General features: G+C 43.5%; 1 protein-coding gene across 2 annotated transcripts in view; it reads left to right on the top strand.

Moving 5' to 3' along the window:
- Positions 1 to 13975, top strand: part of LOC140385512 (zinc finger protein PLAG1-like) — a 72884-nt gene that overhangs the window by 37638 nt on the left and 21271 nt on the right. Inside the window, exon 2 of one of the 2 annotated variants that reach the window (XM_072467741.1) lies at positions 6993 to 7232. The exons of the other annotated variant lie outside the window; for it this stretch is intronic. The gene's annotated coding sequence lies outside the window, so the exon portion shown is untranslated. The remainder of the gene's footprint in view (positions 1 to 6992; positions 7233 to 13975) is intronic. 2 annotated transcript variants of the gene reach the window in all.

Consider the following 13975-nt stretch of genomic DNA (forward strand, 5'->3'; position numbering starts at 1 on the left):
CATGGCCAAATTGTCCCAGTAAGTCAGAATTAACTATATACGAAATGCAACATTTTCAAAAAGTCCAGTTTTTGGGCAGCCGGATTTTGGACATCATACCTGCAACATGAACAGACATTGCTGCAAGTCTGAGTTTGTCTCTTAGATTTCTCTCAACAACTGGACCCCTCCTATTACAAACAGTAGCAATGATATCCCTTATCTCTAAGAAGTCAGCCAGCATCTTGCCTTCAATTCTAAGTGCAGGTATACTGCACTGCTGAAGATAATAATAGAATCCTGCAGGTTGGACACTGACATTCAGAAACCTTGCCTATAGCCTCAGATTAAATTGACATTGAGAATGTGAAATCTCTTTTTCATACAATGTTATAGGTTAGCAATGGAACCACATATGGTTGACAATCTAGGAAAACGTTCAATGTCTCCTAATTACTTCAATCCACTGATACTTAATGGGCTGATAACACATTTTCCTGATTTTTGCATCAGATGATGGGAATGTGAGTTATTCTGGCAGAGCATTAATTATTTATGGCAAATGGACAGCAGATTGGCTAATCACCAAAAGTTGTTGCTTCTTGGAATGATCGAGTGGCCAAGAAATTATGCAATGAAGTAGCTTTGAGCCAAAGTAAATACTGTCCTGGTTTGCAGATCTCTTTGTAGGGGGTGAAGCAAAGCTCTTGCAAGGTGTCTTGAGGAAGATCCTCTAGATCAGTACAGCCTAGTTATTTGGGTATCTGCAAGACTATCTAGATTTTCTACAACGTTCTATTCAATTCTCGTGTTCAGCTTTTTTGCTGTTCTATCTCTTGCTTCTCTGAAATAAATCCACATTAGGAAACCCATACGACAAGCCAACTACATTTATGCAGATTTCTTGAAAGCATAATCCTGACCCCTATTCGACTATTTAAATAGGCTAAACTTCAGTCTGGCACTCCTGAGCGAGGGTCACCTAAATTGCATGGAGGCAAAGGACCTTCCCCTGCGTTTCTTCTCAGCCTGCTCAACACTACTATTCATAGCTGTGTGAGGAAAATACAAGTAGTTATAAGGGAGTTATATTTATATTGTTAAATGTTAGAAATAAGGTATAATTTTAAATGTTTAGTGTTTATGTAAGGAAGGGTAAACCTATAGTTAGATTCATGCTCGTGTGTTTGTATGTGTGTGGATGTTGGTTTCAATTCTAATTGTTCCTATTGTTTAAAGATAAGTTATGGTGTGAAAAGTTTTTTTTAAATCATGAAGAAGTAAAATCGTTGATTCACAAATGGGGGCACCTTTAGGTAGGAAGGCTTTTTGAGTTTAGTCCTAATTGGTTTTATAGCAGTTGGAGATAGGTAGTGAGAGGGAAGACAGCTCTCAGAGCTCTACTGGAAGTAGTTGGCTCACAAACCTAGAGAGGGAACATCTTTCAATTTTGCGAAAAGAAAAGCCATACTATGGAGTAATGGTTAATAATAATAATAATAATAATAATAATCTTTATTGTCACAAGTAGGTTTACATAAACACTGCAATGAAGTTACTGTGAAAAGCCCCTAGTCGCCACATTCCGGTGCCTGTTCGGGTACACACACGGAGAATTCAGAATGTCCAAATTACCTAACATCACGTCTTTCGGGACTTGTGGGAGGAAACCGGAGCAAACCCACACAGATATGGGGTGAACATGCAGACTCCACACAGATACAGGGTGAACATGCAGACTCCACACAGACAGTGACCCAAGCCAGGAATTAAACCTGGGACCCTGGCGCTGTGAAGCAAGTGATATCCACTGTGCTACCATGCTGCCCAAAAGAAAACAGATGCCAGAAATCTAAAGTCCAGCCAGTGAAGGAAACCAGACAAGTTTCTAAGTTGCAGGTTAAAGGCACAATAACAGAGAACTGTTCAATAAAGAGCTGAGAAGTTGGCTAGAGAAAAATCAAAAAGGCATAGAAAGTGATTAAGATTTGTGAGATTTTACTACAGCTAATAGCCAACATGAGTTGAAATAATTGTGGAAATCGATGGCTGGACCTTGGTGTTTGTGTAAAACCATTTAAGCCAAAGGAAACCTGAAAGGAGAGGTGGAAAACCTGGATGCTGAATTCCTTCTTGAGTGTAGAATGAAAGGTTTGTTTGAAAGAATGGTTTGGAAAACCTGGAGTGGATCTTTTTAATGCAAACAACTGATGGAAAGCATGGTTTTCCTGGTCCTCAATCTTTCCCTTCAGTTTCCTCAGGATTGCCACCAACCTCTTTATTTCCATCTGCAGGGTAACGATCCGGTCGCTCTGGTCGGTCGAGGCTTTTTACAAGTCCTTAATTGTGTTTCCCTGGGCCTCTATCTCCTTACTACCTTGTTGAGGGCCATCGCTGCCTTGATCTCGATCTTCATCCTTCAATTCCTTTAATTCCATCCTTCAGTTCCTTCATGAGGAACTTCTTCCATCCATCCTCCGGTGGGGGATGAGGAACTCATTTTGTGGCTTGCTGGCCTTCTTCACTCTGGTGTGGTTGGGGCCCCTCAGCTTGTGGGTCTGCTGATCTGCTTGCTCACCTCTCCTGTCATTTGCAGCAGCTTTTGGTCTCTTTGAGGCCTCTGGAGCTACTACTTCCCAGCATTTCTCCTTGTCTGTGTGTTGTAGAGTAAGGGGATGTTTTTATCTGATTTTTGCAGGCTAATTTTGGTTAAAAGTGCCTATTTTCTAGTTCTTGGAGGAGAGCCACCTTGTGTGCATCTGCTCGGCACATCCCCTACAAGTCAGCGGTTTGAAAAGTGGGGTCTTTATAAATGGAGTGTGGAAATCCTCGTGATAATTATCTGGGGGGGGGGATTGAGGGAGCAATCCACAGAAGATTGGTTGAGTGGCACTGGCCATTTGATTTCAGAGTGGGGGTTAATTTTGAAGAGAAGGGAGGAATAATGGTGTATTGCATCATAATCAAACTTTGATACATTTTTTCTTGCCGTTAAAAAATAATTAGTGATCCTGTGACTCAGTTCCTCTATGTTTGCTAGAAAATGTAAAAATTATGATCTTTTGAGCCAGGGTTCCATTCTGGGATATTCCTATTCAATTATATCAACTAGGATCTTAATAGCTGCAACATATATAGGATCCGCAGCGTATTTCACTCCAGCTGCGTGCCTCATCTCGTCCAAAGTCTTGTGCATGCCTGTGTGGTCCTAGCAAAGATGCACAATAACTTTGCCTATATTTGAGACTTTCCCTGACTTGTGGGCAATGCATGTGGTTAATTGTATCATTTATGGGACAATTTGATTCATGTGGTTTATGTGTTCTGCAAACATCAGTTGGGTGGACCATTTGTATATTTACAGAAATCTGGAGGGAGTCACTTGTAGGAATATTCTCTGTTCTAGACTGGATTAAGCCAGTGTCATCTTACTGCTCCACTCCAGAATAGTAAAAAGTCTTTAAAAACTTCGATGAAGATAACAAGGCTTAAAAATAAAAAGTTGCAATGCAGCTGCTGAGCCAAGGAAGCATTCATCTTAATATGCCACCAGGGAGCCCAAGCAAAACGCAGATCGTTGGGAAAATCCTCCAGTACTGGAACTATACCTAAAGGAAGATGGTCATAGTTGTTGAATTACGGGGGCGAGGCACGGTGGCACAGTGGTTAGCACTGCTGCCTCACGGTGCCGAGGTCCCAGGTTCGGTCCCGGCCCCGGGTCACTGTCCGTGTGGAGTTTGTACATTCTCCCCATGTCTGCGTGGGTTTCACCCTCAACCCAAAGATGTACAGGTTAGGTGGATTGGTCACACCAACTTGCCCCTTAATTGGAAAAAATAATAATTGGGTACTCTAAATTTATAAGAAAAAAATAGTTGTTGCATTATTGTAGCCTCATTACATTACAGAGAGTTGTTCAACTGCAACCTTGGCTCACCCATTTTTGGCTGACTCAACAATCTCCCCAGTATTAGATGTAAGACTGTCTTCTAGTTTAACAGGTTTCAGTTCCATTCAGGATTCCCTTGTTAATGAAGCAGCCATGTTAACTTACAGCAGGATGTAGTAATATTCAGGCTTGAACGGAGATGTGGCAGGTTGGCGGAAACCACAATGTTCATGAACTTTACCATTCAATACAAGGCAATCTGCATCCCTCCTACTGAGCTGAATACCAAACCACTGGTTCACTATGGCTTTGATATGCACTACAGCAACTGAACAAAGGTTTGATTGACATCTCTCAGTCCCTCTACTGTGAGAGAGAAGGGCAACAAAATCAGATGAATTTCATAACCATACCTAGGGTACATATCATGCATGGGGACGGCACGAAGGCACTGTGCTTAGCACTACTGCCTCAAAGCGCCAGGGACCCGGGTTCAATTCCAGCCTTGGGTGACTATGTGGAGTTTGTACGTTCTCCCCGTGTCTGCATGGGTTTCCTCCAGGTGCTCCGGTTTCCTCCCGCAGTCCAAAGATGTGCGGGTTAAGTGGATTGACCATGATAAATTGCCCCTTAGTGTCCAGGAATGTGCAGGTTATGTTATGGGTTTATGAGAATAGGGCCGGGTGGACAGGGTAGCAGACGTGGGTAGAATGCTCATTCGAAGGATCGGTGCAGACTCGATGACCCGAATGGCCTCCTTCTGCACTGTGGGTATTCAAAGGTTATTAATGTCCTACCCAATACCACAGACTGCGGTCACCACCATCCTTGCAAGGCAACTGCAAACGGACAGTGAAAGTGTCTTATTACAGAGATATCAGATGCTAACAATTATTTTTAGTCAAGATCAAAAGCTGTCTTTAAGAATTGTGTCGTTTGGTCTGGTTTTGGCAGCTGCAGAATAAATAGTAGAAATGAATGAAGTTGTGTGCTTTTACTGTACAAAGTGAGGGAGTGCAACTGATGTAATCCAATGGAACAGTTTCTGTCTGATCCAAGAACAATAGTCTTTAAAAAGACAAATTGCTGTGCAAGAATAGTTAACCATTGACTTCATCTGCTTCAATTTCAAGAGAATTTAACCATATTATGAAATGGCTTTATGTAGTATTTTGACCTAAAAGATGCAGTATAAATATACTGATCGATATGTCAGACAAAATATAATGCCAGTTCTTTTGGACAGAGAAATCATAACAATGCCGAGTGACTGGTTCATCTACTTACCTTAATATTGCGAGTAGAGATCGGGAACTTCAACTCTGATTTTAGAGCATCTGGAATGGCGATGCTAGTGTACAGACCGGCATTTTTACGTTCATTGGGGTTAGAGACCCTGTGCAAGAGGGAAAATTGTGTGAAATTTCTGGTTAGACAACAGGAAGGGGTACGCCATCGAGAAGAAGAGTCCCACGCAAGGGATGGAGAGATCGTAAAGAAAGAGCGGACAGAGAGAGGTCCCAGTTCAATTAAGGACAGCTTTAAAAAACACTCCAAATAGGAAAAGTAGCAGATTTCAAGGGCTAAATGGAAGCTCTGGTAATTGAAGAGGACTCTAAAGAATCCCTGAAGACCCAAGAAGGCAGCCAAAGGTTGGTGACTCATGCTACAGACCATTAGGCGAAAAGGGACCCCTTAGGAGCAATAGTGTCCTCAGTGTGCAAGTTGGTGAGTGTATACTCAAGAATCCAGGCGAATGGAATCTTGATAGAGGAGTCTGAAGCCCTGCAAAGTAACCTGTTATTGATGCCATCTGAGTTTGAGTGACTTTTTGGAGAGATCTCGGGTTAGATCTTCGAAGGTGAAGACTGGAATCCCTCGTGAGGGAGACAAAGTTTCAGTGAGATTGGTTGACTGAGTGTTACTGATGTCTGGGTGGATTATGAAATCCATGGACTCTGTCTTGGTTGTATTTGCACAGTGTGTTGTGTTCAACCACAGTTGGCTGGTTAATTCATACATACCTCATAGATATAAATTGTTTTCGCTTTATGACCTTGTATAGTAAAGTTTATTTTTGTTTCCCAAAACCTATGGAATCTTGTGGCTTTCTTCACTGATCAAATGTATTGGTTACTAACCAGATTTCACCCACAACTTGGTGGTCTGGACCGCAACACATTTTAAATTTGAATGACAAGATACTCTGTTATTACTCTTGTATAAAAGGAGGGGTCTTTTTCAAATCATAGTCTGAAAATTTCAGAAGAATCCGTTTGAAGTGAACCAATTTGTCTCAGACTCGTGAAAGAGAAAAATTACTTTGAATTTTTAAGCAAGTGTGACATGAAATTCAAGAAGCACAATGGTTGCTATTCTCTTTCCCCCCCCCCCCCCCCCACGCCGGTGGGAGAATCGCCGGGGCGCTGCGCGAATCGCGGCACGCCGCCCCAACCCCTGCACGCGATTCTACCACCCCCCGGAAACCAGCGGCGCGTGCTTCGCACCGGGCCGCTCGGAGAACCGGCGAGCGACGATTCTCCGGCCCGGATGGGCCGAGCGGCCGCTACGACATGACAGGTTCCCGATGGTGCCATCCACCCTGGTCGCTGCCGGCGGGAACGCTGGGGGGGGGGGGGGGGGCCTGTGGGGGAGGGAGGGAGGCTCCTTCACCGGGGTGGCCTCCGATGGGGTCTGGCCCGCGATCGGGGCCCACCGATCGGCGGGCCGGCCTCCTTCCGCGCGCGGCCCCAGAACACCGCCGCCATGTTGGTGAGGGGCCGGCGTGCGTAAGGCGTTCCCCGAGCAGATGGCGCGGCCCAACTGCGCATGCGCAGGTTTGGGCTGCCCCGACTGCGCATGCGTGGGTTGGCGCGGCACCCATTTGGCGCTGCGTAAGGACGCTGAAGCGGCGTGAACCATTCCAGCGCCGTGCTGGCCCCCTGTGGGGTCCAGAATAGGTCGTACCCGGGCCCTGTTCGTGCCGTCGTGAAACGCGACTGCGCAAACACTTGGCCTCCATATCGTAGAATCGGCCCCAAAATCAAAGGACAGTTTTTTTTAATGAGCTAGCTTAGACTTAGAATAAACAGTTGCACTGTTGTTTAATTCTCTCTATAATTAGGCCGAGGGATGTCAAAAGTAAACACAAGAACATGAAATCCAGCTTATTGAGCCTGCTCCACCATTCAACAAGATGAACTCCGCTCTCCTTCCAGTAACTCTTGGATTCCCTGAGAGACCAAAAATTGTCTACCCCTACCTTGAATATAGTCAACAATGGAGCATCTCCAGTCCTCTGACAAGAGAATTCCAAAGATTTACCAGCCTTTGAGTGAAGAAATTTCTCCTTCAGTCCTAAAGGGTCAGTTCATTATCCTGGTAACTGTTACTTATGTACCTGTGTGTGTTTTTTGAAAGCTGAAAAAGAGTTGTTCTTTTGATATGCCCAATAATTATTAGACAGGGATTAACAGACAGGGTTTGCTGTGTTTTTACTTTCCACATTACAAAAACTTTACCTTCATCTCAACGCAAGAAACAAATGTTAGTAGGCATACGGAGATGGGTTTCAGCTGCAAAGGTAATCTCAGTACTAGAAGCCAAATAATTCTGGGTAAGATGATTAGAAAAGACCCAAAAACCTAGTGCGTTTTCAATTATTGTTGTAGTGCAAATGTATCCATTTCATTCTCATCTGAGTACTTGTCTGTAAAATCTGGCTTCACAGCATAGAATCATAGAATCCCTACAGTGCAGAATGAGGCCATTCAGCCCATTGGGTCTGCACCGGCCCTTTGAAAGAGCACCCACCTAGACCAAATCCGCCACCCTGTCCATGTAACCTCACCTAACCTTTGGCCACTAAGGGGCAATTTAACATGTTTATTTCCCATTCTAACATGTTTTGCCTCCAAAATGGCATCCAAGGCACATGCCTCACCCAAATGGTAGCACCAGAAGTATGCATGTGTCCAGTGGAAGTCAGATTTTGATGTCAACACATTGATTTGACATCAATGTTGCCAATTTGGAGTTCAACACCCCAGCTATTGACCACTCTTAAATTCACACAGCTGAACATAGATGAAGCAGGAAGTAGCCCCCACCAGTACTGGAGCATCAATTATTTTGCTGGTTGCTTATTGATTTCTGGCTATTGGTTTGATTCTTCAAGAGTTTGGTGGTTTACAAAGTTACTCAAGGTTCTTCCTACCCTTGTTCAGTGAGGAACAAATGCCTCAGATGTTTACACTAAATGAAGGAGATCCTCACTGAAATCCGCCACAACAGCCTCGGAGCACAATAAGGACCGCATTGCCCATGGTCATGTAAGTGGCCATGACCGTCTATGCATTTGGCTCTTTTTAGGCTGGAGCAGGAAACCATTGCAATATCTCCTAATTTACCGACATTACATCAGGAGGTCACATAAACTCGGTCTTCCAAGAAAGCAGAGTAAATTTAATTCTCCTGTCAGAAAAGAGCGAACACATAGCTTTGCAACAATTTCAGGCTTTCCTCAGGTACAAAAGGGTACCATTGACACCAGGCACTGCAATCAACTCTGAGATAAATAATAATAATAACCTTTTATTGTCACAAGTATGAAGGTGCTGTGAAAAGCCCCTAGTCGCCACATTCTGGCGCCTGTTCGGGTAAGCTGGTATGGGTATTGAACCCTCGCTGCTGGCTTTGTTCTGCATCACAAACCAGCTATCTAGCCCACTGAGCTAAACCAGCCCTGTACCACAATCCGAAGGGATTGCACTTCCTCATTGTTCAACTGTTGTTCAAACAATGCTTTCACTCTGGACTGCCCTGGAGGCCTGCATATGCAAAGTGCATGCCAAGTTTCTTCATTGCTGCATGTTACACGGCCTAGGCAGCAAGAGGACAAAGCCCTTGCCACTAACTATACAGTGCCCAGCTAAGGAGGAGAAAGGTTTGCGGAACCAATACGGCCTCTTTCTAGCTGGACTATCAGTGGTAGATTCATCGGAATACCAGTGAACACAACCCTAGATCCCCTTTCAGCAACAGTGCCACACTTTACTGTTACTGACTGTCACTGCATCCTCTTGTGCTCAAGGAAACAGTCATTCATCGACCATTGCATACTGCACCGGAATGGATCTGCAAGTGTTCGTATTGAGATGACCACCATTTTGTTGCTGGAAAGGATGGATTTCAAACACTGCTCAAAGCCCTGTGCCAGGTTGGTGCTGGACATCCTGTACTCTGAGACATTGGCCAGACTTTCTGGGAGTCCTGCCAATGCACCAAGCATTTCAATGTGTATAGCCATCAGACCATTGAAGTCCTCTCCTGAGTCCTCTACAGCAGAATATTGTACAGCCTAATTTCCAGGGAACTGGGACCTGAGCTATCCCTGCACCCTGCCCTGGGTGCAGCTATTCATACCTGGTGTTTCATCATGGCCAGTGCCCACCTCTAAGCTGTCCTCCCAAAATATATGCAGCGTAGTATTTGAGCTGATGGCTGCAGATTGGGAGCAAATGATAGTGTTTTTGAGTCATTGTTTTCTTGCCATTTCATCTTGCTGTTCAACCGCGCCACGGCACGGCCAGATTGCAATTGTTTGGCATCGAAAGGGAGAAAGTAACAATGGTAGGGTTGTGATGAGGGGAGGTGGGGAAAGGAGGAGGTGCATGCTTATGCCATCTTCCAACTTGTAAAATAAGAGTATGTGATTACAGCAAAGTAGGATCTGAAAAAAGGATTAGGTTTGAGCATGTTGTCATCTTACATTGCTTCAACCTTGCTACCTTGATCATGGACTGCTTCCTTGATGGCAAGCACCGTTTTCACCATGAAGCCAGCACATACAGTCATGTCTATCCCCTGCTGTTTCTGTTTCACATTCTTGATGAGCAGCAAGTGTGTAGGGAAAGCTGTTTTGGTGATGTGGCGATCATGGTTGAATAATTGTGCAGGTTAGGGGATATGACATTTAAAGATAAATTCACTGACCTAATGTTCACGAGGTTAATTAATTATTTATTTTATTTGCTGGCTGGGAAGACAGATTTTCCTTATAAACAACATTATTGAACCAGATGGGTTTTAATGACTTTCATGGTCATCATTAGACTTTTAATTCCAGATTTTGAATTCAAATTTCACCAGCTGCCGGGTTGTGATTTGAACCTGGGTCCCTGGATTACTAGTCCAGCGACAATACCACTATCCTACTGCCACCCCATGACTAGAACCATAAGCATTGATGCCTGAAAGTTTGTCTAGAGGACTTCTCTCCTCCTGTTCATGACCTCCTCCAAGGCATTCAGTGTAGCATCAAATAATCTTTTTCGTACACTCTTTCTGCCCTTTTACACTGTTGTTCATTTCCTTCTGTGACTAGTTCCAGCATTTATTCCAGCTAGAATACACCTTTTAAAAGTGATGATTCGCTTTAAGCTAACACTGAGGCATGCATCCACTGAGGAGTATACTTATTGTGTAAGTCAGTAGGCAACACAAAGTTGGCTTGCTGTCTATCAAACCTGGTGACCTCGGGTAAATTGCATATTGTGGCACTTGCACCTGTTTTTGGACCTTGTCCAATAAGTTAATATTACATGATGTACTGGAATGAAGTATTTTCAAGCTATTATGTATAAACCTCGGATTTAGTTCATGAAAAATAATTTAAGAGAAAAATAATTTAATGTGCTTTTCAAAACATGAGAATTTTGTATTTCCTCAGGGAGAAGTAGATTTCCTCCAAGTTGAATCCCTTTGGAGTTGTCGACATCCGGATATTAACTTCTTGTTTGTAACCTGTATGATTTAGGTGTATTGTAGCACCTACAAGTTGGAATGAACATTTTTGATTTAACGAACTTTCACGTTGAACTATCAGGAAATTAATTAAGCAAATAGCAAAGTCTTTCCTGCTACTGTATTTAGCATCTAAACACATTCATAAAACTGTCATTAATTTTTTTAAACAAGTGTCAAGATAAATCAAGCCAATTCTTTCCACTTATCCCTAGCAACAGAAAATGCCTTTCAAATCACCTCAGGATATCCGCAAGAGCAGTTAGCTTCTAATTGACTGTAAGGAAGTACAACAATTAATTGGGAGTTAGACATTACAGGACATATTTCAAAACAATAGGGAAAACAGGAAGGTGGAGCAGCTGTACTTATTCGGGATAACAATGGCAATAGAAAAAAGCTGAGCTATTGGCAAGACAAAATAAAATCCATATTGATGGAGATAAAAGATAATGAAGAATCAATTTCATTAATAGGTGAAGTCTACAGACCAGCTAATAGTGGGAAGAGATGGAGAAAGAAACATTCAGACAAATTAGAGAAATTAGTAAAAACCATAGAACAATAATGGAGGATTTCAACTGATATTAATTGGACAGAAGAGGTAGGTAAAAGGGGATAAAGAAATGAAGGTCCTACAATGTTACTTCTTTCAAACCCCAAATGTAAAAAGCCCAACGAGGGAAGATTCCCATTACTCTATCCCATAGTGAATGAATCAGAGCAGATAGGGGGGGACATCTCGGCAATGGTGGTCATAATGTTAGAGGAGGACATAGTTATGTTAATAGATTGGAGAAAAGCTGATTACAGGTGAGAATATCACTTTGAAAAATAAAATGGGCAACAATAGTGCCCAACAATGAAGTAGAACAACAATGTGTTCAAAGTATTCTGCTAAAAGGAAAGAACAAATAAAACACTAATGAGACTCTGTTGATGAATGAAGACAAATGGGAAGAGCTGAGTGTTAGGAAAGAGGAAAGTACACGGACAGCAGAGGAGTACTCGATGAGAGCACACGGCTAAGAGATTAGGAGATATGTCAAAACAATTAGGAAGGCAAAGAGGAACTATAAAATTAAATCATCAAGGAACATGGAACAAAACAGTAAAATATTTCACAGGCAAATCAATAATAAAAGAAAATGAGGGATGGCACGGTGGAGCAGTGATTACTACTGCTGCCTCAACGCTGAGGACCGGGGTTCAATCACCGCCCCGCATCGCTGTCCGTGTGGAGTTTGCACATTCCCCCCGTGTCTAAGTGGGTCTCACCCTCGCAACCCAAAGATGTGCAGTGTAGGTGAATTGGCCACACTAAATTGCCTCTTAATTGGGTACTCTTAATTTAATTTTTAAGTGAAGGGATAAGACCATTACAGGATACACAGGATAAAACCACAGGTAATGATAAAGAGATGGAAAAAATATTAAACCATTATTTTGCCTTTGTATTTACCAGGGGATAGAAGATTACATTGAATAATGAGATAAGTGCATTTAAAATAAAGGGATGTAACGAATAACTGAACAAAGTCAGGATAAAACCCCTATTGCCGATGGCTTGCATCTACATATTTATTTAAAAATCTAGGGAAGAAATAGCAGAGACAATACTTTTTTGATACTTTGTTAGAAAAAGGACTAGACTGGCAGTTAGCGAATGTAAATCTTATTTATAAAAGGTGAAAGAACATGTCAGGGAAAAATATAATAATGAATGGAATGGACTTAAAAACCGAAAACCTTGCTTGACCAGCCTATTTAATTTATTTTTTTGAGTAAGTAACAGAGAACATCGACAATGGTAATGCAATAGATGTAATTTATCTGGATTTCCAAAGGGCCTTCAACAAGTGTCCCAAAATAGACTAATGAATAGGTCAGAGAATGAGAGTCAGGGAAAAGTGGCAGAATGGGTTGCTGGATGGCTTCAAGACCGAAAGCAGAGAATAGGAGTAAAGGAGAGTTATTCGGAGTGGCAGAAGGTGGGAAGTTTTGTGGTCTTCATAATTGACTTTCCAATGTCTGAATTCAAGCATGGCACCAAACATGCATGTAATGGGGGCAGAGCTAAGTCAATACTGAGATAAGGGACTGCAAAAGTTTAGAAGAGGACACATTGGCAAATAATTAGCAAGTGCAGTTGAGTATAGATAAAATTTGATGCAGTACATTTTGATTGAAAGAATAATGAGGCAGCTTATTACTTAGGTGCAAGGGAAGAACAAAGAGATCTTGAACTAAAAATACACCAACTAAAATGGCACCGCGGGCCACAAAATAAAATCAATAGAAATGGGTGCGATTTATCAGAAAAGTATTGTTTGTGGCGGGTTTAGCTGGGAGTTCCCCATCGCTATGTAATGACACTTTAGTCACTTTTTTCAGCCCTGGGAGTTTCTCACCAGTTCACTTGCTTTTTCATCACTGGGAAGCTGAACTCTGAGATCGGGCCGCCATTTTTATACGGTGCCCCGATCTCCAAGTGAGCTTGTCCCCCTCATGGGCAATGCCACCCACATCGCCCTCCTTTTTTTCCTCTTCCCCCCCCCCCCCCCCCCCCTCCCCACCCAAAGTTAGGATACCCCGCTATGGGGTCCTTGGGGCCACCCCCTTACATGCCTCCTCCCCCTTCAAGGAACCCCACCCGTCACACCCCCAACCTCCCAGAGACTCCTTCATACCTGCCCAGCACCCTCCCCCCTTTTATCCTCCCCTCCACCCTCCTTTCATGGGCATGGGACCCTCCATTCCTTACTCTTGGCAGTGCTACCGAGGCACCCTTGCACTGTCATCTTGGCACCCTGGCAGTGCCCCTGCCAGCTTGGCAGTGCCAAGATGCCCAGGTAGAGAGCTAGGGGGACCAACCAGCCCTATCCCTTGCCACCCAGGGGCCTCGCCGGACTGGGAGACCCAGCCCAGGTGCAGTTCCACCTTGTCCACGTTTGTGTGGACCAGTACTGAACTGCACCCAGCTGCGGCCTTCCTGGGGAGGCTGATAGATATCGTATAAGCAGGCCTTGAGTAGGTTTAAGGCCTATTTGCACGAGTGCGGCTTGGTTCTGCCCATAGTGGGCAGGTTCCTGATTCCAACGCCTCATGGGACTTGGGTAGGTCCTGCGATGCGTCATAGCTGTTGAAAAGCGGGCAAGAGGCTTCACCTGGGATCTACCGGCCTCACTGCGCTCCTATTGGGGAGTGTGTGGCCGGTAGATTGTGCCCTATGTTTCTAAAGTGATAGAATTGAAAAGTAGAAAAATTATGCTAAACACTAACACGGTTCTGGTCACCATATTA

Source organism: Scyliorhinus torazame, chromosome 11, assembly GCF_047496885.1.
Source record: "Scyliorhinus torazame isolate Kashiwa2021f chromosome 11, sScyTor2.1, whole genome shotgun sequence".
Classification (NCBI taxonomy): domain Eukaryota; kingdom Metazoa; phylum Chordata; class Chondrichthyes; order Carcharhiniformes; family Scyliorhinidae; genus Scyliorhinus; species Scyliorhinus torazame.